Source organism: Ursus arctos, unplaced genomic scaffold (assembly GCF_023065955.2).
Source record: "Ursus arctos isolate Adak ecotype North America unplaced genomic scaffold, UrsArc2.0 scaffold_31, whole genome shotgun sequence".
NCBI classification, from domain to species: Eukaryota; Metazoa; Chordata; class Mammalia; order Carnivora; family Ursidae; genus Ursus; species Ursus arctos.
Genome location: NW_026622997.1, coordinates 29,481,363 through 29,503,496, shown reverse-complemented (window position 1 = coordinate 29,503,496; position 22,134 = coordinate 29,481,363).

Here is a 22,134-nt window from a genome sequence, read left to right as displayed (position 1 = left end):
GATTGCATTAGTCCCAAGCTCGCTGTGGTCTGATCACGTGCGCCGGCGAAGCCTCCCGTGCTGCTCAGGCTTTCTGCCTTTTACAGTCTAGCCTCCTCCATGGTGAGATGATAGATGGTTATTATTTTGTTTTCTGCCTTCCTGTATTTTAAAAATGTTTTACCATCTAGATATTTTTAAAAAATAAAGCAAATGTATTATTAAAAATCCTGCATTCACTTTTTTTTGGTGAAGCAAAAAACCTCACCCTAATTGTTTTTCTTTTTTAAGATTTTATTTATTTGAGAGAAAGAGAGAGAGAGAGCATGAGCGGGGGCAGGGAGAAGCAGACTCCCTACTGAGCAGGGAGCCCAACGTGGGGCTCTATCCCAGGACCCTGAGATCATGACCTGAGCCGAAGGCAGACGCTTAACCGACTGAGCCACCCAGGTGCCCCCCTGTTGGTTTTTGTGAAATGAAATCTCCACATGTTGGGTTTGGCTAAAGCAGGGACTCAGTGAGTGGGTGCGGAGTCACGTGTCCATCCTGGGAATGGGAAGTGAGACACATACCTTCCTCAAAAAAAGCAGTCTGGCCGTGGTTGTGCCAAGCGTCCATGGTGGCCCTGTTGGACAGGGTAGTGGCTTTGGGGCTCCCCACACTGGTGCCACCCTCTGCCTCTGCCTCACTGCACTGCGACATTTCAGGGGCTATTTCCAACAGCGGGTGTCCACAGCACCCAGCACTAAACTGGCAAGAAGTGGTTTGATGAAGTGACTTAAGCCAGGCCTCAGATTCTGAGTCAGGCAGCCCATGTTCTCCTTTGACTGGTTCTGATGCCAGCAAGCTGTGTGGTCTCAAGCAAGTCTCAGTTTCCTCTCCTGTAAAATGGGCTCCATGCTTGGTCTTCTGCCAGGCTGTAAGGACCAGGCAGAGTATAGAGTCAACATGAAGTAAGTTGTCTTTCCTTTTTTAAGATTTTATTTATTTTACAGAGCGAGAGAGCAAGAGAGCGAGACAGAGCGCGCGAGAGAGCACAAGCGGGGGGGAGGGGGGGCGGCAGGGGCAGAGGGGGAGGGAGAAGCAGGCTCCCCGCTGAGCAAGCAGCTCGATCCTGGGATCACAACCTGAGCTGAAGGCAGATGCTTAAAGGACCGAGCCACCCAGGCGCCCTGCAATGAGTTGTCTTGATGGAGGCAGAGGAAAGATCGAATGGCAGGTGCTGACCAGCTGTGAACTAGGGTGCTGAAAGTGACCGTTCCTGCCTGCCGTCACTTTGCAATCAACATTGAGACAAAGGAGCATCTGGATTCACATTCTAGAGAACGAAGACACTACTGTGCAGCAGACCTTCCCCTCCAGGGGCTGCTGGAAAGCGGCTGAACCTGTTTGCTTCCCCCCACGGATCTGCCAGGTCCCGGCAGGGATGGTGCGGTTACCAAACCAGTGACTGGGGAGCTGCTGAACTGCCCCGCGCCTAGGGAGCCCTGTCTGCTAAGTGGCGCCCACCTCGGAGGGCTGCCGGGAGGATTAGGGAGCCGTATATGTCAAAGAGAACAGTGACCAGGACCTAGGAAGCGGTATATATCTGCTATTGTTGTTGTTGTTGTTGTTGTTATTATTATTATTATTATTATTATTATTCCTACCCTTACCTGCCCCCCAACTCCCATCTGGGTCTGTATGAGCAGGAGCCTAGAACTTGAGGGCACAGGGGAGAGGGCCAGCCATGAAGAGGAACACCGGGGATTCCTATCGCAGAGGTGCGGGGTGCCTGCGGGAAGGGGAGCCTGGCATCTCATGCCCTGGCCGGATATCTGCTTCCTCAGTGGCCCTGCTGATTCTCCTCATGCCCACTGAGCAGGGGAAAGAGGAGTGGACAGAGGGGAGGCAGGGCGGGAGTAGCAGCAGGCAGGGCGAGGATGAGTGAGTCTCCCCTGGACCCCAAGTGGACCCTGTGGGAGCGTGAGGGCCATTTAGCTTGTCTCCCCCTCCCCCCAGGAGGGCCGACCGCTTGGCAGAGGACCGTCAGCACCGGCAGTTGGATGGGCCCCAGGGGTGGAGGCGTGCACAGGGCCCTGAACAGGGCGGGGACCCAGCCAGACCTCTGCCAGCCCACCGCGCATCCTGCAAGAGGCTCAATTCTGGACACCAGCCACGCGGAAGGGAGACGTCGACACCCCAAGGAGGCGATGACACCAGGCGGCAGTGAAACACGGAGCCCCTCCTCATCTTTCCTCTCCTTCTTTCCCACGCAGCCTCTCCCACCATGAGGGAGGAGGGGGCGTCTGATCAGCTGGGAGGGGGAGCTGAAGTTGGCACTAGATGGGACTGGACTTTTTGTATCTGAAAATCACCAGAAAGCCACAGGACTTGCCAAGATGGCGGGAAGGGGTGGGAAAGGGAGGCTGAAAGCTGGATTTGGAGGGAAATTGTGATAGAGTCCTGCTGAGCTGAGCACCTTGGGATCCAGTGACCAGAGCAGCCTCCCCGAGGGGACCCATTCTGTGCCCCCAAGTGCCCTGCTTAGCACAGAATCTAGGGGATGAGGGGCGCCTGGGTGGCTCAGTTGTTAAGCGTCTGCCTTTGGCTCAGGGCGTGATCCCAGAGTCCTGGAATCGAGCCCCACATCAGGCTCCTCCGCTGGGAGCCTGCTTCTTCCTCTCCCACTCCCCCTGCCTGTGTTCCCTCTCTCACTGGCTGTCTCTCTCTGTCAAATAAATAAATTAAAAAAAAAAACTTAAAAAAAAAAAAAAGAATAGGTTGTAAGTTAAAAAAAAAAAAAAAGAATCTGGGGGAGGAGTGGCCCCCAGAGTGAGGCTGAGTCCCTGCCCTTGCTGGGCTCTGGGTGGCACCTGATAATGTCATCAAGGGACATTAGCCAGCTGCTAGGCTGGCAACATCCCCCCCCCCCGGAAGTCGTATCCTTGGGGGCCGCTCTCCCTCCTGCCCTCCCATTCTCCCTCTACAGGGTCAGGCCCAGGCGAGGGGGAGCCCACAGCCAAGGTCCTTGGAGCCCAAAGGAGCAAAGCCCCTGGACTGGGCGTGGAGGAAGGAGGCCTCGGGCAAGGCAGAGGCACCGGGCGGCGGTTCCCCTGGTGGTTCTGAGCCCTGGCCTCACTGAGGGCACATGGTCAGGAGGCAGGGGGTGGTTTCCCTTACTGCTTTTGTAAGGCCTTTTACTTAGGCCCCCAGTTTGTGGAGTGAATGAAGGCAGACCTTTTCAGGAACTCTGTATGCCTGATGGAAAATGTTTCTGAGGACAACCTTCCTGAGCCTGTTTCCTCCCTTGTAAATGAGGGAACGAAGTGTGAGGGATAATGAAACAGTGCACAGTGCCTGGAACACAACAGGTGCTGAATAAATGGTAGGTTATTATTCTACTTCCCCCCTTCCCACCTGCCAGGGTCCTAGCACCTGTTTAAGGAAGGAATAGATAGAGAGAAAGGAGGAAGGACAGGCTTGAAATGGCCAAAAGGGGTGTCGGAGCGCCCTCTTCTGGTCACTAGTGGTTGGAGGCCGAGTTGGAAGCTGCCAAGGCTGAGGAGGGGCTGCTCCCACCGCTGGAAAAGCGGATCCACGTTCTCCAGGGTCCAGTACTGGCCGGCTGAGGACAGAGCTGTCCCATCCGCCGCCCTGAGATCTCTCATGCGGAGGAGGGAGCAGCTTCTGTCCCTGTAGGGACAGGTATCAGTAGCCACCTGCTCACGTTTGCAAGGGCAGGGACGCCCACCCCCCAAACCTGACCTTTGCACTCTGAGGGTCCCCTCGCTGCCCACACTCACTGCAGGTGTGGGTGCTGGAAGTGAGAGGGGAGCTCCACACGGGTCTGGAACGCCCACCGTAACAAGCTTCTCCAAGGTCTGGAAGCCTCCACCAAATGCCTAGGCAGCTCCCATTCGCCCCCTACTCCAGCAACCCCCCCCCCCCCCGCCCCGGGGCCAAGCCTGGTGCTTCTCTTCTGGGTGCCCGAGGAATCCTGGGTTCACGCTGCACAGTGGACAGTGTCTGCTCAGGATCTCCCTGCTCTAGAAATTCCTGCCACGATGTATCTAGAAGCCACGTTCTTAGACGACTCAAACCCCTGGCCACACTTGGCTGGTTCTGGACGAGGTACCTGGTCTGGATTGGTTCAGACATATTCCCTTACCCCTGGCCCAAGCTAACTGGATCCAGGAGAAGAGAAGAAATCCCTTCCCTGTGGATTTTTTGAAACTGGAACCCAAGGAGCTGTGGTCAATCCCCTTTTCATGTGGGAAGCAGTAAGAATTCAAACTCAGAGGCTCTTGGAGTCCGGGTGGGTAGAACATCTGTGGCTTCTTCCTCCGTCTTCAGGTGATAGCCTTCTCCCCTCCCTGTGGTCTGATAGGACTGACAGACCCGGGGCCATCAGCTGGCCTGGATCAGTCAGATTCTCTCCAGGGGTTCGGGGGCTTGCACAGAAATACACAGGGAGATCAGATGGTTGGGGTTCAGCCGTTCCCCAGCAGGGCCCCCAAGACGGGGATCCCTGAAGCCCCCATTCTGTCTTCCCTGAGACCTGGTAAGTCAACTGTGTTTTTTCCCCAATTCTCTGACCAGGAGTTTCCAATAAATTCTGCCTTTCCTTCTCTTCTCCGAAGTCTCACCCACCACACACACTTTTTATTTTGAAATAGTTCGCAAGTTGCAAAGTTGAAAGAAGAGTACAATGGAATTCTTGTCCCTTTTGCTTAGATTTCACCACCTGGTAACATTTTACCACATTTGTTCACATAGACACTCGATTTTTTTCCCTTCTGGATCCTTTGCAAGTAATACCTCATCCCTAAATCCTTCGGCGAATTCTCCGAGAGTAAGGACACCCTCGTCCTGCATTACCATAATACCGTTACCCATTACGCAGTTGTGCAAAGTTGTGCACATTATTCTCTGCTGTATAATGAATCGCCTCAAAACTTAGGAGCTTAAAGCAACAACTGTTTCATTATCTCTCTTGGTTCCGTGGGGCGGCTGAGCTTGGCCAGGTGGCTGTGGCTCAGATCTTTCTTGCGGTTGGTTGTCGTCAGACAGCTGCCTGGGGCTGGAGCCAGCTACGGTCTCCTCGATCATGTGGCTGGTGGATGAGACTGCTTACTGGCCAGGACCCCGCTGGGGCTGTTGGTCAGAACACCTGTGGGTTGTTCCCCCTGTGGTCTGGGCTCCTCCCAGCATGTGGACGGGGCGGCAGAGATAGGGAGCAGAAGCTGCTGGGCTCCTCAGCACAGCATCACTTCTACCATGTTCTACTGGGCAAGCAGTCACAGAGCCCAGATTTAGCACAGAGCCCCATCTATTGATTGGAAGAGTGTCAAAGAATTGGGGGGCTATGTTTTAACCAACTGAGCCACCCAGGCACCCCCGGGGGGCTATGTTTTAAAACTACCATAAAATCTCGTAAATTTAACGCCAACACCATAACATCACCTCAAACACAGTCTCTATTTAAGGTTGTCCCCGGGTATTTTGTCTTTCATGACGTTGCCAATTTTGAACAGTCCGGTGGTCTCTGCAGAGTGCCGTCCAATCCATATTTATCCGGCGGTCTCTCATGAGCAGATTCAGGCGAAAGTATTCCTGGCAAGAATACTCCCTAGATAGTATCGCGCTCCCTGCGGCCGACTGGGGCACCTAAGGTCAGCCTGTACCTTCACTGGGAAGGCTGGGCGGCGTCACCAGGTTAAGGTGGGGCTCGCTCACCCTTTTCTCCCGGTTAAGGTACCTTTTCCTCTTTTTCTAGGTGTTATTAAGATTTACCTCACGGACGGCCATTCCAGGTCAACTTTCCTAAGTATGCGATATGCCCCTTCGATATGTAGATTACGTTGTGTATTTCTAGAAAGTTCCTTCTTTTGGGGGTGGGGGAGTTCTACTTTAGTTTGATACAAATTCTTTTCAGTTGTTTTCTTTTCTTCGGGCTCTCCAGTGACTGGTATTCTTGTATATCTTCTTCTGCCATCTCTTTCTCTCTGACACCCTACCTTTTTCAAAACTTTGTTACGGATTTTTTAAAAAAGAGTCATTTATTTATTTCAGAGCGGGGAGGGGAGGAGGGAGAGGGAGAGAGAGGATCCCAAGCTGACTCTGCGCTGAGCACGGAGCCGATGTGGGATTCGATCCCTTAACTGACTGAGCCACCCAGGTGCCCCTACTTTGTTATTGATTTTACTTTTGTTTTCTTGGTTCTTTTCATTCCTTCTTTGACATGAATGCCTCTTATTATATTCTCAGTAGAATTTAATTTCTCTTGAGTACCTTGCAATTTTATCGTCACTTCTGAGAAGACTTCGACTTTTTTTTTTTTTCTCCAATTTCTTTCCTGATTTTTGTTAACTCTTACTTCAGCTTCTAATTTTTGGGCCCATTTCTGCTGGATGCTCCCAAATTTCTGACTTCAAGTGTTTTCATCTCTGCAAATGGTTGTATAAGAATATAGTCCAGGTTGAAGTGTTGTTTCAGAGTTGTCCTCTGCCTTCGTGGTGTTTTCCTGGGGAGGCTTTTCATCAGCTGAAATATTTGTCTTTTTAAAAAAAAAATTGTGGAAGGGGCGCCTGGCTGGCTTAGTCGGTGGAGTGTGTGACTCGATCTCAGGGTCGTGAGTTCGAGCCCCATGTTGGGTGTAGAGATTACTGAAATAAATAAATAAATAAATAAATACACTAAAAAAATTACTGAAGTCTAGTTGACACACGTGTCCCATTAGTGTCAGGTGTATGGCAGTGATGTGACAATTCCATGGCACTCACCATGGTAAGTGAAGCCACCATCTGTCACCACACAACATTACTGCGACATCACAGGCTATATTCCCGATGCTGTACTTTTCATCTCCGGGACTTATCTGTTTTATAACTAGAAGTTTCAGCTGAAATGTTTTGATTCTCATTTCCTGTTTTTCTCTTCGAGTGGATTTGTATAGATGTTGTCTGCTTTTTTCTGTTCACGCTGGGGTATCTTCTATTTTCTTTGACCAGCAATAATCAGCCTTAGCAGACTGGGGGAGAGGTTTGGCGGACTTACTTCATTTCTTAGTTCAAGAGCCCCCTCAGGGCGCCTGGGTGGCTCAGTCGGCTGGGGTCATGATCTCAGCGTCCTGGGATGAAGCCAGAGTTGGGCTCCCTGATCAGTGGGGAGCCTGCTTCCTCCTCTCCCCCGCCCCCCTCACTCTCTGTCTCTCTCTCAAATAAAGAAAATCTTTAAAAAAAAAGCACTCTCTTCTGTTGGAGGAGTGAGGTGACATTTTGAAGAAACCGATGAAATCTTTTGGGGTGGGAGGGTAGATGTGTTCGTTGACTTGCTGGCTCTTGTTTCTATAAACTTACCCTCTTACTTCACACCCACCGCTCACGCCCTTCCCTCCATCCACCAGCAAGCCTCCCAGGGCCACCTTCCCCTCCCCAGTTGCCCCTGTCACCCAGAACCGGTGCCTTTTCAAGACAGCTACTCCGGCCCCACACATTCAAAAACACCTTCTTTCCTTTCTTTCTTTCTTTCTTTTTTTTTTTTTTTAAAGATATTATTTTTAAGTAATCTCCACACCAACGTGGGGCTCGAACTCACGACCCTGAGATCAAGAGTTGTATGCTCCTCTGACTGAGCCAGCCAGGAGCCCCCAAAACACCTTCCTTTCAATCCTGGCAGAAGCCGGTGCTCTGATCTACTGGGCGTGAGACCTCTTCGCAGGATTTCTGCACCAGGGCAGGGCTCGCTCACTCTCAGGAACATTTTATTTGTGTCCCCATCCAGGCTCTTGCTGCCCTCTCTTCTTTCGCATGGAGTTTCCACCTGACCTTCTCTACTCTGTGGGGTCCGGACCTTGTTCTGCTGCTTTCAGAAGTTTCTTTCTCTACTTAGCTGTAGACTGAAGTTCCCAGCACTCCGTGTCCTGGTTATGCTGAAGGCAGGGGGCAGGGGGCCTTTACTGCTCTTCTTCCTTCTGCGTGGCTTTGGGAGGACGTGTGCAGAGATTTGGATTTTGGCTGCTGTCATTATGCTAAGGGGACCTGAAACCCAGCTCAGGTCGTCTTAGTGAACTGGCCGGGACCACTGGTAAGTTCCAGATGAGTTACCAGGTCAGTTCCTATTAGTTATTTTTTGTTTAAGTTGGCCAGAGTTACCCTATTGCTTCCAAAGAATCCTAGCTGTAACATCATGTTTCCAGACACCCTGGATGGAGCTGGGTTGAAGGGAGAGGCAGATGGGAGCTGGAGAGAGAAGTGGAGGAGCTCTGGAGCCCCGATTTTAGGCCATCCAGAGGTCCAGGGGGCATTTCTGGGAACCAGGCAGCTTCATAATTCTGTGTACTTATTGAAACTTTTGCTGAAGTAAAACACACTTTCACAGAGTGAACACACCCATGCCATTAGCAACCAGATGAAGGACGGAGCATACAAGTCCCCAGAAGTCCCCTCATGTCCCTTTTGGCCACTAACCCCCTCAAAGGTAACCAATATTCTGATTTCTCTCACTATAGGTTATTTGTCCTGCTTTTAAACTTTGTATGAATGAAATCACCAGAATCGTACAGTAAGTATACTTGGGTCTGGCTTCTTCTTTGCTCAATATTATGACAGTGGGTTTCACCCACGCGGTTGAGTAGATTTGGGATCTATTTTGGGGATTCATCCAGTGCCCTGGGAACCACTCCCTTTTGTCTAACGAGCATAGCTGTGACTGAGAGACCTTGAACTCCGTGCACGGGCACCCCCCCAGCGTGAAACACGCACCTCTCCACCCACGTGCCCCTTGCCATTTGCCCTTCCAAATTTGGAAACAGTTCTTTTCCTGGAGTGCCCATCTGCCCCTGCTCTCTACCCCATCCCCTCAGGACGCAGTCCTCCGCCTCTGGGAGGACATGGCAGTACTATTAGTAACAATATTGTACAAATACCCGTGCGTGTTGGCGACAACCTCTTTCAGTTGTTGGAGTGGGAGTCTGCACAGGCACGTCACGGAGGGTTTCCATCCCAGCTCTCTGTTAAGCTCCTCAGGATGGGGACAAGCCCATGTACCTCTCGGGAGGTGAAGATGACAGGGGCTACTCCATGACAGGGCTTGGCAATGCTGTACCCCTGATACCTGACGCTGAGGTCTTGGGCAGGTCTGGACTTTGCGTCACTGGGGTGAGGAAGCCAGGCCCTCCCACAGGGGCTGATTTAATTGGTTTGGGAGGCGCCTGGGCATGGAGAGTTTTAAGAGCTCCCTAGGTGATTCTAGTGTGCAGTAAGGTTGCCAACCACGGGTGGGCACATACTGGGAGTGCAGTAAATGCTGATTTTGGGCGGAGAGAGAGGCGAGGTTTGGAAGGCTGGAGTGTGCAACTTCCTGTGGCTGGCGCCCGCCTCACTCCCCTTACCTGCCTCCTCACTGCATTCCTCCCTGAGCCCCCCCCCCCCCCCTTACTCTGGCTTCTGCCCACCTAGGAATCCAGGACATCCCTCACCTGCGGCCTCCTGCCCCGGGTCAGCCGGGCTCCCTCTGGGCTTGGCGGGGCACCAGAAGAGGCCCCCTCCCTCCCTGCCGTCAGAGCAGGTGAGCTGGGCTGCGCATGAATCCGAGGGGGCGGCGGCCCAGCTGGGAAGCAGCCTTGAAATAGACCCCTGGCCGCCCCCGCCGCCTCGTCCGGGAATCTGCTCAGGTGAAAAACAGGCCTTTCAATCCGGGCGTCTCACCGGGCGTCGGTGGGAGGAGGCGCCGAGCCCTCTCCGCCGCGTGGATCCGGGCCTGGGTCCAGCTCAGATCCGCTCAGACCCTCCCCGGGCCGGGCCAGTGCTGCAGTGAGGGCTCTTGGCCACCGGGCGGCGCTGCTGGACCGCGTTGGGGCGCCCTCGCGGCGGCCGGGGCTCCCGCCGGGCTGGTGGAGCTGGAAGGCCTGCGCGGCCTCTCTCCGGAAGGGAGGCTCTTCACGCCCCTTCCCAGTCCGGAACGCCCTGAGGTGTGGTCTCCCTGAAATTCTGGGGTGGAGCGAGGCTGGGTCCTCCCGAGGGTCCTTCCCGAGGAGGCTAGGGCGGCGCGCGTGCACAGGCCGGGGCGTATGCCCTCCTGCAGGAGCCGGCAGGGAGAGAGAAGCGGGGCCACCATCCCTGCTCTCCTGGTTCTTCGTTTTGTCGCACGTTTCCCACCTGCTTCCTGATTCTGAACTTTGGGACAGGGGAGGTCAGGACCATCTATCCATCTAACCATTCATCTATGTGTCCATGCGCCCGTCTACTCAGGCATCCTGGGTTGCTCCGAGGCTGTAATCCCAGCTGGCACAGGAAATAGAGGGGCGGGAGATGATCCTTCCCCTGGGGAAGCAAATCATTGAATTGGAAGCTCGAGAATTCTCAGCCAGGGGTGATGTTGAGCTTGCCTTGAAGGTCAGGGAGGGGGTCTGTGGACGGAGAAGAGAAGGTAATCCTACTAAGCAGGTGAGACAGAGGAGAAGGGCCAGGGTCTCACTTGGGCGGAGGGTGCAGGGGAGGGAGGGCAGCGGGAGGACCCGTGCCAGGAGCTCCACCATCTCTGGGGCCAGTCATCGGAGCAACCCTGTGAAGGGAGCCCTATCAGCCCTTCCTTACCAGTGAGGAAACTGAGGCAGGAGCCCTCAAGTGACCTGCTGTGGCCCCACAGTGACACAGTGAGTGTCACGGCGAGGGCTGAACGCAGGTGTATTAGGCTCAGGCAGAGAAGGAACCTGGCCTTGAACTGCAGAGCCCATTAACCTGCAACACAGAGCCAGGGTCAGCCCACGTCAGCTCAGTCCTGCACACCCGGATGCTGGCCTGCCAGAAATATAGGGGGTCTTTCCTGGCCCTCCCTAGCTTCTACTTTTGTGCCCCTGAGGTTCCCCTGCTCCCTCTCCTCCCCACTCATACCCTGCTCTTGGGAGAGGGTCTGCCATCAGCCACCCCAGTGTGTGGGGAAAGCCTTTGCCCCTGGAGAGGCGAGTTAGGCTCTGCCAGCAGGTGGGGAATGCTTGGTGGGGCCAAGCCAGTGCTTCGGGATACCCACTCCTTCTGTGACCCCCAAGGGCTGGGGCCAGAGAAGCCTTGGGTCCAGAGGATAGGAGCTCAGAGATGTGGCTACGCAGAGTGGGGCCAGGGACAGAGGTCAGACTGAACTCCGCAGTGAAACCGGGGTGCCCTGCTGGCCCAGTGGCTCCCCCTTTCTGGGCCTCCACTGCTCATCTGTATCCCAAAGGGGGTACAGGCCCTGAGGTGGTGAGGGCTAGGGGAGGCCCAGGTGTGGGGATGTCCGGCGGGGGGGTTGTGTGTGGGGTAGGAGGGCTGGGGAGCCTAGGGTCCTCTACACATTGCCCTGCCCAGCTCGGCTTGAGAGGCCCCTCCTCCCCACTTCGCCACTCTCCCACCTCGCTCCAGCTCATCCCCAAGTCTTCAATGGTGGGGGGCCCCATACCCCACTCCAGCTGGTTGGAGTTCTATTAATGTTTCAGTTTGATGAATTAAAGATTCTTTCTACCCTCCTTCTGACGTCCCAGGAGGGAATTAGAAGCGCATCCGATCCAATCAAACGCCATTAAAATGCAGCCCACGAGGGGAGGAGCTGGTGGGTGTGGGCTTTTCTTTCCCAGCACTGCTTTGTCCTCTTTGGGGGTTCTGCGTGAAGGGTTGGTCTCTGTGAGGTGCTTTCAAGAGGCAAAAGAAAATTGGGGCGAAGGAGGAGGGCAAAGGGTATTTGCAGGAATGCGGCTTCCTTAGCGGGAATCGGGGAATCAATCCCTCCTGTGGCTCAGGTTTCCAGGATAACTGAGGGTGTGGGGTGAGGAGGGGCCATGCAGCTGTGACAGCAGCCCCATGACCCGACCACGACTGCCCCTGCCCCATGGGATGTTGGATGAGTGTGGGGTCAGCTCTGCCTCCCTGGCTCTCCAGGGCGGCTGTGCTGGAGATCCCTCTGCAGTGAGGACGAGAACCTTGGAGACAGCATTAACGGGGTCTTTGCTCCTGGGGCTTCTATAGCGGGAGGTCCCAGGGTGTCATTTCTAGCTTTCTGTCCCATCAGCTGTCTGGGTCCCCCTTCACGGGGAGCAAATGCTGGGGCTTCCTTCCAGCACTGTTAGGCAGGTTCCTAAGGCTGGAGTGTGTTGGGGGGGGGGGTGGCAGGGATTTGCAAAGGGGCTCGGTGGCAGTTTCCAGCCCAGCTGTCAATCGGTCGGCCAGGCTGTGTGGCCTTTGCCTCTTCCCAAGGAACTGGGGCCCATTGGGAGGACAATCTAAGACTCTGATCACAGAGTCCCTTACACTTGAAAAGCCTTTCTTTGGGGCGCCTGGGTGGCATAGCGGTTAAGCGTCTGCCTTCGGCTCAGGCCGTGATCCCGGTGTTATGGGATCGAGCCCCACATCAGGCTCCTCCACTATGAGCCTGCTTCTTCCTCTCCCACTCCCCCTGCTTGTGTTCCCTCTCTCGCTGGCTGTCTCTATCTCTGTCGAATAAATAAATTTAAAAAAAAAAAAAAGCCTTTCTTCTCCTCTTCTTTCCTTGCACTCCCAAATTGGCTCGAGCCCCAGTGGCATCACGATCCACATTTGACAGGAAGGACACTGAGGCTCCAAGTAGGGGAGAGGCATGGGACATCTTTGGAACAGTGGTGCTGGGGCTGTCTGCAGCTGGGCGGTCCCTGGAGTGTGTGATTGAGTTCGGGGAGAAGTGTGGGGGGTGCCCGGGAGAAGGCACTGCAGGTGGGACACAGCCCAGCAAAGACATTCCCTTTCCAGCTTGGGCCTGTCCCCTTCCCACCATGGCCAGCTGAACTGTGTCCCCTCCTGTGCCTGTCACCTGGCTGCTCCCCCTGGGGCCCAGAGCCCTGCCACTCAGCCGAAGGAGCTGGCTGGCCACGAGGTATGGCAGGCGGGAGGGGCTTTTAAATGTTAGTTGTATTTTGACATCCTGGCTTGTGACATCCATCCTAATGACATTTGGCTCGCAGCTGACAGCCCCCGGACATGTGGAGAGAGAGGGATGATAAGTAGTTTTAAATTGCAGTGTGGCAAAGAGGCTGGAAAATCCTGAGTCTTAAGAAAAAAAGAGAGAGGGAGAGGAGCGGGAGAGAGGAGGAGTAGGTGAAAGTGGAAATCAGGTAAGAGAAAGAGGAAGTCTCCTTCTGGGGGGGTCAGCCATTCATTTGTTTAACAAGCGAACATGTATTGGGCACCTACTGCATACCCTACACCGTCTCAGCTTGGAGAATCAAAAGCCCAGTTGGGCTGTGCGCCCCACTGCCCCGACTGGTCTCAGCTCTTGTAATTCCCGCTCCTCTGTCTGGGTCTAAGTGACGCTCATCCCTGACCTCCCTCCCCGGCCACCCTTGAGCTTGAGACAGCGTGGATACCTCCCCTGCTTTTCCTGTCTCCTCTCCCCTCCTTCTTCAGCCCTGAAGGTGGGGAAAGCAAGGCCGAGGAAGGGAAGGGGAAGCTTCATCTTTCAGGCCAGGGAGCTCTGGGGCAGAGGGAAGTAGCTAAAATTGACCTTGGACCATTTTTCTCCCTTCCTCTGCCCCACCCACAGTTCTTCCCCTGCCCACCCTGCCGCTTCGTGAGCTTTCCCTCCTTCCCAGCAGGCACTATGCAGGCAGGAAGAGACAGAGACCCCCAGCTCAGCGTTTAACCTTCTGTTCTGTACCCCCAATCTCGTGGGGTGCTCCTGCAGCATGTGTTAAGCTCTCTCTAGCAAGTTGGTGCTGAATATCGCCTAAATCCTCATGGATGTCATGTGGCTTCTGTCGCTAATCCCCTGCACTAGCAGGGTTTAGCAGACCTGTGTTCAGAATCTGCTCTCTTTTTTTTTTTTTAAGATTTTATTTATTTATTCGGCAGAGAGAGAGACAGCCAGCGAGAGAGGGAACACAAGCAGGGGGAGTGGGAGAGGAAGAAGCAGGCTCTCAGTGTAGGAGCCTGACGTCGGGCTCGATCCCAGAATGCCGGGATCACGCCCTGAGCCGAAGGCAGACGCTTAACCGCTGTGCCACCCAGGCGCCCCCAGAATCTGCTCTTTTTTGCTCTCTGCTGTCCGGTCCCCTCTTCCCCTTTGCAGGGGCAGGTGGGAGGACGTAGGTATGACTGTGCGGTGTAACCTGGAAAGCCCTTGGTCCAAATGGGATGATTCCAGGGGCACAGACCCTTATCAGAAACCGTTGGGGCTAGATCTTTTCGGAATTTAGAAAGAAAACATGGCACAAATATTATATATTGTACAACACTCCAGGAGGCCTTAGAGCAGTATCCCTCAAACAAATATGCTGGCTCCCATTCCTGCAGTGAAACAGAGTATCTCCCACCCAGGGAGCCAGACAGTGGCAATGATTCGCTCTCACATCCGGTTTTGCAGCCAAATGAGTTTGTGGAAAACTCGGGGACAAACTCCTGGTTTTCAGAGCCTTCTGGCCTTTGGAATTGTGGCAAGGGGATTGCAGCTTTAGCCAGCTCATGACTGCTGAGAAAGTCCCGGAGCTCATTGGAGCGGTCCGGAGGTTGGACCCACACTGGCCTAAGGGAAGAGCAGATCCCCGGGTCCCCCTTCTGCTGGCCCTCAGGGGTGTCAGGAGGGGGTCACTGACACCTTGTCCTGGCCTGTCCCACAACCTGGGCTGGGGGAATTTCAGAGCACCCATGCCCTTGAGACTCAATATCTCCATGGGGCAAAGCAGAGGGGCTGGGGCGACCCTGGGAGGCAGAGGAGGAATGACAGACCCCAGGATTCTTAACCCTAGGGTCCCCGCCTCTGACCCCAGCTCTTCTCCACTCCTCCCTGCCTGCAGAGTGACTTACACCCCTCTAGAGAGCCCGGAGCCACTGATGTCTCTTGTAGTCAGCTCTTCATCCTGAGAATGTCCGTGGGGGGAACAGTTATTGTTTAAACAGACTCCCCCTTCACAGGCATTTTCATCTAATGGCCTGGTTTAGGGGAAACCAAAATTGAAGCCCATCAGACACGGAGGTTGAGACGGTGGTTGGGTCGACTCGACACGGGGACCATTTATTAGGTGTTCCAGGCCTGCCAGGCTCTCCCCTGGTCCCTGCCCCTTCAAGTTCACTTTGATTTATTTCAACAGATTCTAGACTTCAGGATTTTCAAAGGCAATCACCCTCTCCTATTAGGCTTCTTTTGAAATGGAAAAGTCAGAGGAGCAGCTTGGTGCATTTCAGGTGCCAGTATAGTGGACGGGAAGGGGCAGGGAAGTTGTTTCCCTGCACCAGGGAGGTCAGAGTAAGAGCTGGAAGGAAGAATCTGCTGCAGCATGAAGGAGTTAGGTCAGACTTCAGGAAGAACTTCCAGGTCACAAAGACCGAAGCACATGTGTATTATTATTTGTATTATTATTTTCTCTAGGACTACTTTCTTCTTTCTCTTCTCACCATCAAGCCTGTATCCCCCAATGCTGAGAGGGTGTCTCCTTCTCTCTGGATAAGCCTGTGCTCACGTGATTGATGGATTAGAATGACCACTGTGCTTACCCCCCCTGGTGTCAGTCAGGACAGCCTTTTTAAAGGTTTCATAATAGGATCCAGGTCTGAATCCCAGCATTCTTAGGGAAACCTCAGCCCAGCCCCTCATCTCACTGATGAGGAAACCAATGCTCAGAGAGGCTGGGCAACGCCCGCAGGTCACGCACTTTTAGCACCGAGGCCCCAGCCTCTTGCTTCCAGCCCTGGGCTCCCTCCCCTGCAGCCCCTCCCTGTCAGGGTACAGCTTGCTGAATGGGGATTCAGGCTCCTGAGCCACCTGGCCCAGGCCAGGACCCTTATTCCCTGACCCCTTGAGGTCACTTGTGATCCCTCTTTTCCTACAGAGGTGGCTCTGTGGCTCCCTTGTTTGCACATGATGCCGCCAGCTCCCCAGGTGGGGGACACCAACTGAAGTTCCTTGAGGTGTCTATGTGTCTGGGTGTGTCTGGGTGTCTGGGTGTGCGTGGGTTGGAAGGTCTCTCCGTGTGTGTGCCTGTGTGTGTGTATCCGGGTGTGTCTTTATGTGTCTTTGTCTGTGTGTTTCTGTGTCTGTCTCCATTGACAAGTCAAGTCAGCCAAAGTCAGCAGGAGGGAGAAGGAGGGTGTCCCAGCCGGACCGAGCTAGGGCTCACCGGAGAGAGTGGGTGGCTGAACACCCTGGCGGGGGTGCGGGGAGGCCTGGAGCGGCCCAGGACGGCTGCCCAGAAGAATGAGGCTTCAGGCTGGGCACCTTCAAACTGGACGAGTCCACAAACCCAGCCATCTGCCAGCCAACAGCGTTTCTTTTTTTAACCCCTGAAAAATATAGCCTGCCCAGCCTTCTGCGACACAGCTGGTGGGGGGCGGGGGGCAGGATAATTATGGCCAGAGTGAAGGCAACACCGAGGGGCAGAGGGTGGGAGAATGGCTGTGATAGTCTGGCTTCTCCATAAACCATGGCCCATTTATTTTCAGTTTAATTGATTAATTAACTAATTTATTAATTAATTCAATACAAGGATATTAAGGACTATATCCTGTGTTAAAAATGTGGCTCCCATTTGCTGGCACCTAAACACAGGACTGGGTGCTCTGCACGCATTATTTCATCCCCAGGTGCGCCCTTACGGTAACTTTCCATGAATTAGACGAAGGACCCCCTTTCTGCCAGATGCGGCCTCCAGGTAGGACAAGTCACTTGCCAAGTCCCAGGCAGGGTGAGTTTGAGCCTCCCAGCATTCCCAACTAGGTGGCTTCTTCTTCTTCTTCTTCTTTTTTTTTAAGATTATTTATTTATTTGATAGTGAGAGAGAGAGAGAGAGAGCGCACAAGCAGAGGGAGCGCAGGCAGAGGGAGAAGCACGTTCCCTGTTGAGCAGGGAGCCCGATGCAGGACTCGATCCCGGGACCCTGGGATCATGACCTGAGCCAAAGGCAGACGCTTCACCGACTGAGCCACCCAGACGCCCCTAAATGGTTGGCTTCTTGCACCCCAGCCCTGCCCTGTGAGGTCAGCATCGTGGTCCTTGTCCTCCCGGTGGGAAACTGAGGGACCCTGGGCAGAAGGAGTCAGGCAGGCTGTGCCCAGGGACCAGGCCTCCCCGGAAGTGAGTCGAGCGTCCCGCAAGCCCAGAGCAGTGCACGTTGGCTGGGCAGAGCCACTGGATGGCAGGAGCTCTCTGGCCTTCGCTTCAGTCTCTGTAGAATGCGCCCCGCTGAGGTGCGCGTGGCCACGGGGTGCGCGCCTCAAGGGCAGTTTGGCGTCCGGTGGTTTATGGATCCCAGGCCTGGGAGTGGAGCAGGATCTTGGCAGGTGCTGGCTGCGTGAAGAAAAGGCATGAATGAATGCATGCTCTAGGTCCTTCCATCAGAGACTTCGGTCTGACTGGGTAAATGAGACATGTATTTGGGGCCATTACATGTGTCAGCAAAGAGAGTTCATGCTTTGCCAACATCTATTCTTTCAGCGAACATTCATTGAGCTCACACTATGGGCCAGGCAGGGTGCCAGGCACTGGATGAACCATGGTGAACAAGTTGCCTGGTTCTAGCCTGGCAGAGTCTGGAATTCTGGAGGAGGGGGTGCCTGAGGGGGTCTTCGGGAAGGGGCAGGGGTGTTGGATGAGGGGCATGGAGGGAGAGAGGGCAGGCCAGTAGGGGAAGGGTCATTCCTGCTATCCTCAGACTCCCCAGACCTTCCCTTGACCTATGCGGGTGCTATCTGTGGAAATTAGGCATTGGGCTGAAAGGGGGGGGGTCTGAGTCTCCCCAGGCCGGGGCACATTTGAGCACAGGGTCAGCCTGCAGATCAGCCAGGAGGACTGAGGTGCTGATGGGGAGGGAGGCCACTGCCAGCCACTCTCCCCCAGCTCCCTGGCACTGTGCCGAGCACCCTCCCTGGGACAAGGACAGTCACACGTCACAGCTCTAATTGAAGCGGCTTCTGCAGTCTGGGACGAGATGCTCTTGCAATCCTAAGAGGGCTTCATGGCTCCCTCTCTCTCTCTTCCCCTGCCTGCCTCTAAGGCCGGCCCTCTTCTGGGATTTTTCACAACCCCCCCCAAGGAGGGCGGGGGCTCCAGCTTCTCCCTGACTGAGGGATTCTTTCCCTGGCTTGTGTTAGCATGCCGGCCAGGCCACCTGTTACACTTTGCAAACCAGTGCTGGAGGGAGACTAGCAGGCTGTGGGCCATAGGCTGGGGATTCCCCTAGCCTAGTGGGGTTCTGGGGAGGAGGGGGCCTCAAGCGGAAAGGGGCCCTTCTGACAGGCTGTGAGACTAGGGGCAAGTGGAATTGCCTCACTGGGCCTCAGTTTCCCCCCGTGTGCTAGGCGGGAACCGGGAGCGGTGGGGCGTGCAAATGAACATGCCACATGGGGGCACACGCCACGTGCATGCGGACGTGTGAGAAGAGGCCTTGCGGGTGGGGGTTCTAGTGACGCACAGGGGTGGGGAGGAGCGCAACCCCTTTGCATCGCTGTGTTTTGCTGTACTTCTCAGGGTGTGTGTCAGAGGCTGCGTTTCCTGACCCTCGACCTTTGAAGTCAGGAGGGCCCCCACACGTCCTCCGGTAGCTGAGCTGACACCCGCAGGGGGGGAGGGGGCAAGGAAGGGGGCTTCCAGGAGAGGGCGCCGGTGGGGCGTGGCGGGAGGGGAAAGACTGCGGGGGCGGGTGTGGCGGGGTGGAGGGGCGCTTTGCGAGCACCCGGCCTTCCGGCGGTGGAGGTGCGGCGTCGGGGGGTGAGCGCCCAGGTGCTCTCTCTTTAAAAGGCCGGCGGAAGCGCCACGCGCTCGGCCCGCACTCGCAGCGCAAACTTGCCGGGCTGGGCTCGCGCCTTCCCGAGTGCGGCAGCGGCAGTGGGCGCAGGGGCTGAGCGGCTGTGGTCCCCTCGCCCCCTCGTGCTCCCGGGCGCTCCCGCCCCCTCCCGCAGCCTCCCCTCTCCGCGTCTTCCTCGCTCCCCCTGTCTCTCGCTCGCTCTCCAGCGCGCTCTCTCGCTCGCTCTCATTTTTTCCTGCTGCTGCTGCTGCCGCCGCTGCCGCGGCGCCGCTGGGCGCCCGCATCTTGGCCGGCTGCGCTCGCCGGTAGGCTCCCGCTCCACTCCCTTCCCCTCCCGGAGCCCCCGGCTGGAGCCCGCTCCCCGGAGCCGCCTCGCCCGCTCCCTTCGGCTCGGACGCCGGGCTCCGCGGGACCGGAGCAGGACCGGCCGCCGCTCCCTAGCTCGCTTGCTCGCTTGCTCGCTTGCTCGCTCTCGCCGGAGCAGCAGGAGAACGCCGCGCGCTTGGAGGCAGCTCCGGCCGGGCAGCCGCCAGCTCATCCCCGCTGCGTCCGGGACTCCGGGCGGCTCCGCGCCCGGCTCGGTCCGCAGCGTCAGCTCGGTCCTCCGCGGCCCGGGCTCTGGGCATCGCGAGCAGCAAGCCTCCGCCGCCGCCTCTCTGCGCCCCCGGGGCAGGCGGGGAGCGCAACCGACCCCTCGCCGCGGCTCAGACCTCGCCGGCGCGCGGTGAGTTGTGGCCCGCGGGGAACGCCGGAGGGGACCGTGCCCTCCGGCCTCTGGGGCGCGGGCTGCGGCGGGGACATCGGGGCTCGGGGAGGTGGCCTCTGACGAGCTCCCGCGCTCAGGGCTGCCCGGAGGAGGGCCGGCGGACCCGAGCCCTCGGGGCTGGAGGGCGCGGGACCGAGGCGAGAGGGTCTCCCTTCGGGGCTGGGGCCGGCTCTCCGAATGCCCCCGAGGGAGGGAATGGGGCAGCGGCTTTTTTTGCGGGCCTGGGAGAAGTGTCTCTGTGTAGGGGGGTTATGTCGGGTTCTGCCGGATGGGGGGTCGGGCCAGCTCTCAGTTGGGGCGGCGGCATTAGCGCGCCCCCTCTGCGGAGGGGCAGGGAGGGCGGGGGCTCGGGGCGTTATTTGCACCCCTTCCCCGCCGTCTCCCGGCGGGAGGGCTGGCAGCGCCAGCCTCGCGCGCCTCGGCTCCTTTCCGTTGTACCGCGTCCCGCTCCCCTGGCCGCCCCAGCGCCACCTTCGCCACCGGCCGAGCCCGGCAGCCGGTCGCTTGCGGCCGCGGTGGGTTGGGACGGCGCTCCAGGGTCTGGGGTCTCCCCGCGGCCCCGGGACATCACTGTCAGGTGCTCCTCGCATCGGCCCCGACTCTCTCCGGGACCTTGGTGAACCTGAGCTTCTATGGGGCTTCCGGACGGGTGGTCAGGCCGTGTGTGTGTGTGTGTGTGTGTGTGTGGTGTGTGTGTGTATATATGTGCGTGTGTATGTATGTGTTGGGGGGTCCCCTCGGGGTCGGGCTTTCCCGGCGCCCAGGAACTGGCAGTGCCCCCTCCCAGCGCGGGGGCGGGGGCTGCGAGGTGGAGGCCCGGACTGAGAGCGGCGCCCCCGCACCGGGGCGGTCTGAGGCTGTTTGTGCTGAAATGGGGCGACTGTAGCGGCGGCAGGGAGTCCTGAGGCCCAACGTACGAGCGCCCCCTGCCCCCAGGCCACGAGTGACACCCCCTCCTTCAGACTTAAGGTCCTTTTTGGAGGAGGCTTCTTGTTTCCATACCCCTCTCGTCACCGTGCCTGCCCCTGGGTGCGGGGAGAGCTGCTTTGCGGGACTGAGCTAGGCTTTTCGAATGGGGTGCCCGAATCCACGTGTTTGTTGGAGCGGTGGTTAGTCTGTCTGACCCTCTGTCGTCAGTCGGAAAGCTCTCGGTGATGGGGGAGGGAGTACTGTGTGTGTGTGTGTGTGTGTGTGTGTGTGTATGTGTGTGCATGCGCGCGTTCCCATCATAGTCCTCCATTCTGGGGTGAGAGCGGGGCCTAGGGCAGCCAGTGCTCTAAGTCTTCATCCTGGACATCCCCTTCCCACAGCCCACTACTCAGCCTCACATCCCTAGGGCTGGCTCATGGTGGAAATTAAGAATGTTCTAATTCCCATCTCCCCCCCTCCCTCAGCCTGCGCTGGGCCTGCCCCACTTTCCCCCCTGAGATCCCCAGGGGATGCCAGGCCTTAGGCTCTGGGTCTGCATGCTGAGCTCCTCCGAGGCCAGTGCCTGGCATGTGGGAGAACTTCAATCAAGAGGTGAGGACCCGCAGGGAGCCTTTTCCTGGTGACCTTTCCTGAGGAGGCAGAGAAAATTCCCACAGAGGTGTCTGGAGAGGTGTGGGTCGCCTCTCCTGGGCAGGCTCTGGGGGCCAGTGGTGAGGACCCCTGAAGAGGACCTGTCTACAGTGGAGAGTGAGGGTCAGAGCCCTTGTCCCTTCCCCTGGTCTGCACAGAAAACCACTTGGAGGGCCTCTTAGGTGTTAGTCAGAGTCCTGTCCTTGTCATGGGGTGGGGGGCCTGAGCCTCTGCTTAGTCTGGGATGGGCATGCCTGCCCACTCATGAATTAGGTGACCACTGTCTTCACCTTCCTCCAACTTCTGTCTGTTAGCCATAAACTTTCCCCCACCTGTCACCACCGTCAACCTGTCAGAGACAAGAATACCAAAAGTTATATCCCGCTGAGGTCGTAGTTACTGCAAGGGCTACCCCTCCCTGGGACATCTGCATTTAAGAGAGGCCCAGAGAGGCCCAGAGAGGGAGATGGCAATGTTTAACCCAAAAGAACGCTCTGCTGCGGGTGGGTCTCAGGCGAGAGATGTATGGGATGTATGGGAAGGGGGGGAGACAGGCAGCAGGCACAGAGAACGGGTCCTGAGCAGGCAGAGGGGGAGGAGGGGAGGCAGGAGCACATCAGGAGTTGAGCTGCTTTCTCGGCCTCAGTGGCCTAGCGTAGGCCGCTCCTGTCTTCCTCCCTCATCCCTCCTCCCCCACCCTGCGGTCTGGGCGGCTTCATTCTGTTGGAGGCGTGACGTCCCCAGGAGGAGTGCCTCGCACAGCGGCAGACAGGCAGCCTGAGGTAGGTGAGAGCACCAGTGAGCGATGGCGAGCGAGCTGAGCGAGCGAGGGAACCAGCCGGAGCAGCGTCTAGCAGGAAGAGTGGTGGGTGGGCCCAGGCCAGGAAAGCACTGAGGGGGTCTCCGGCCCAGCTTCCAGGATGCTTGGCCACACCCGAACCCACCCTGCTGCAGGGGGACAGCTGGCAGGAAAAGATGGGACCGGGACCCACGGGTTTCTGCGCTTTATAATTACAGCTGGAAGACACATCCTCTTCCCTAGACAAGTGTGGAGCCTGCAGCCCCTAATTACCACCCACCCCAAGACATCTGTCCACCCTGCTGTCCTCCTCTG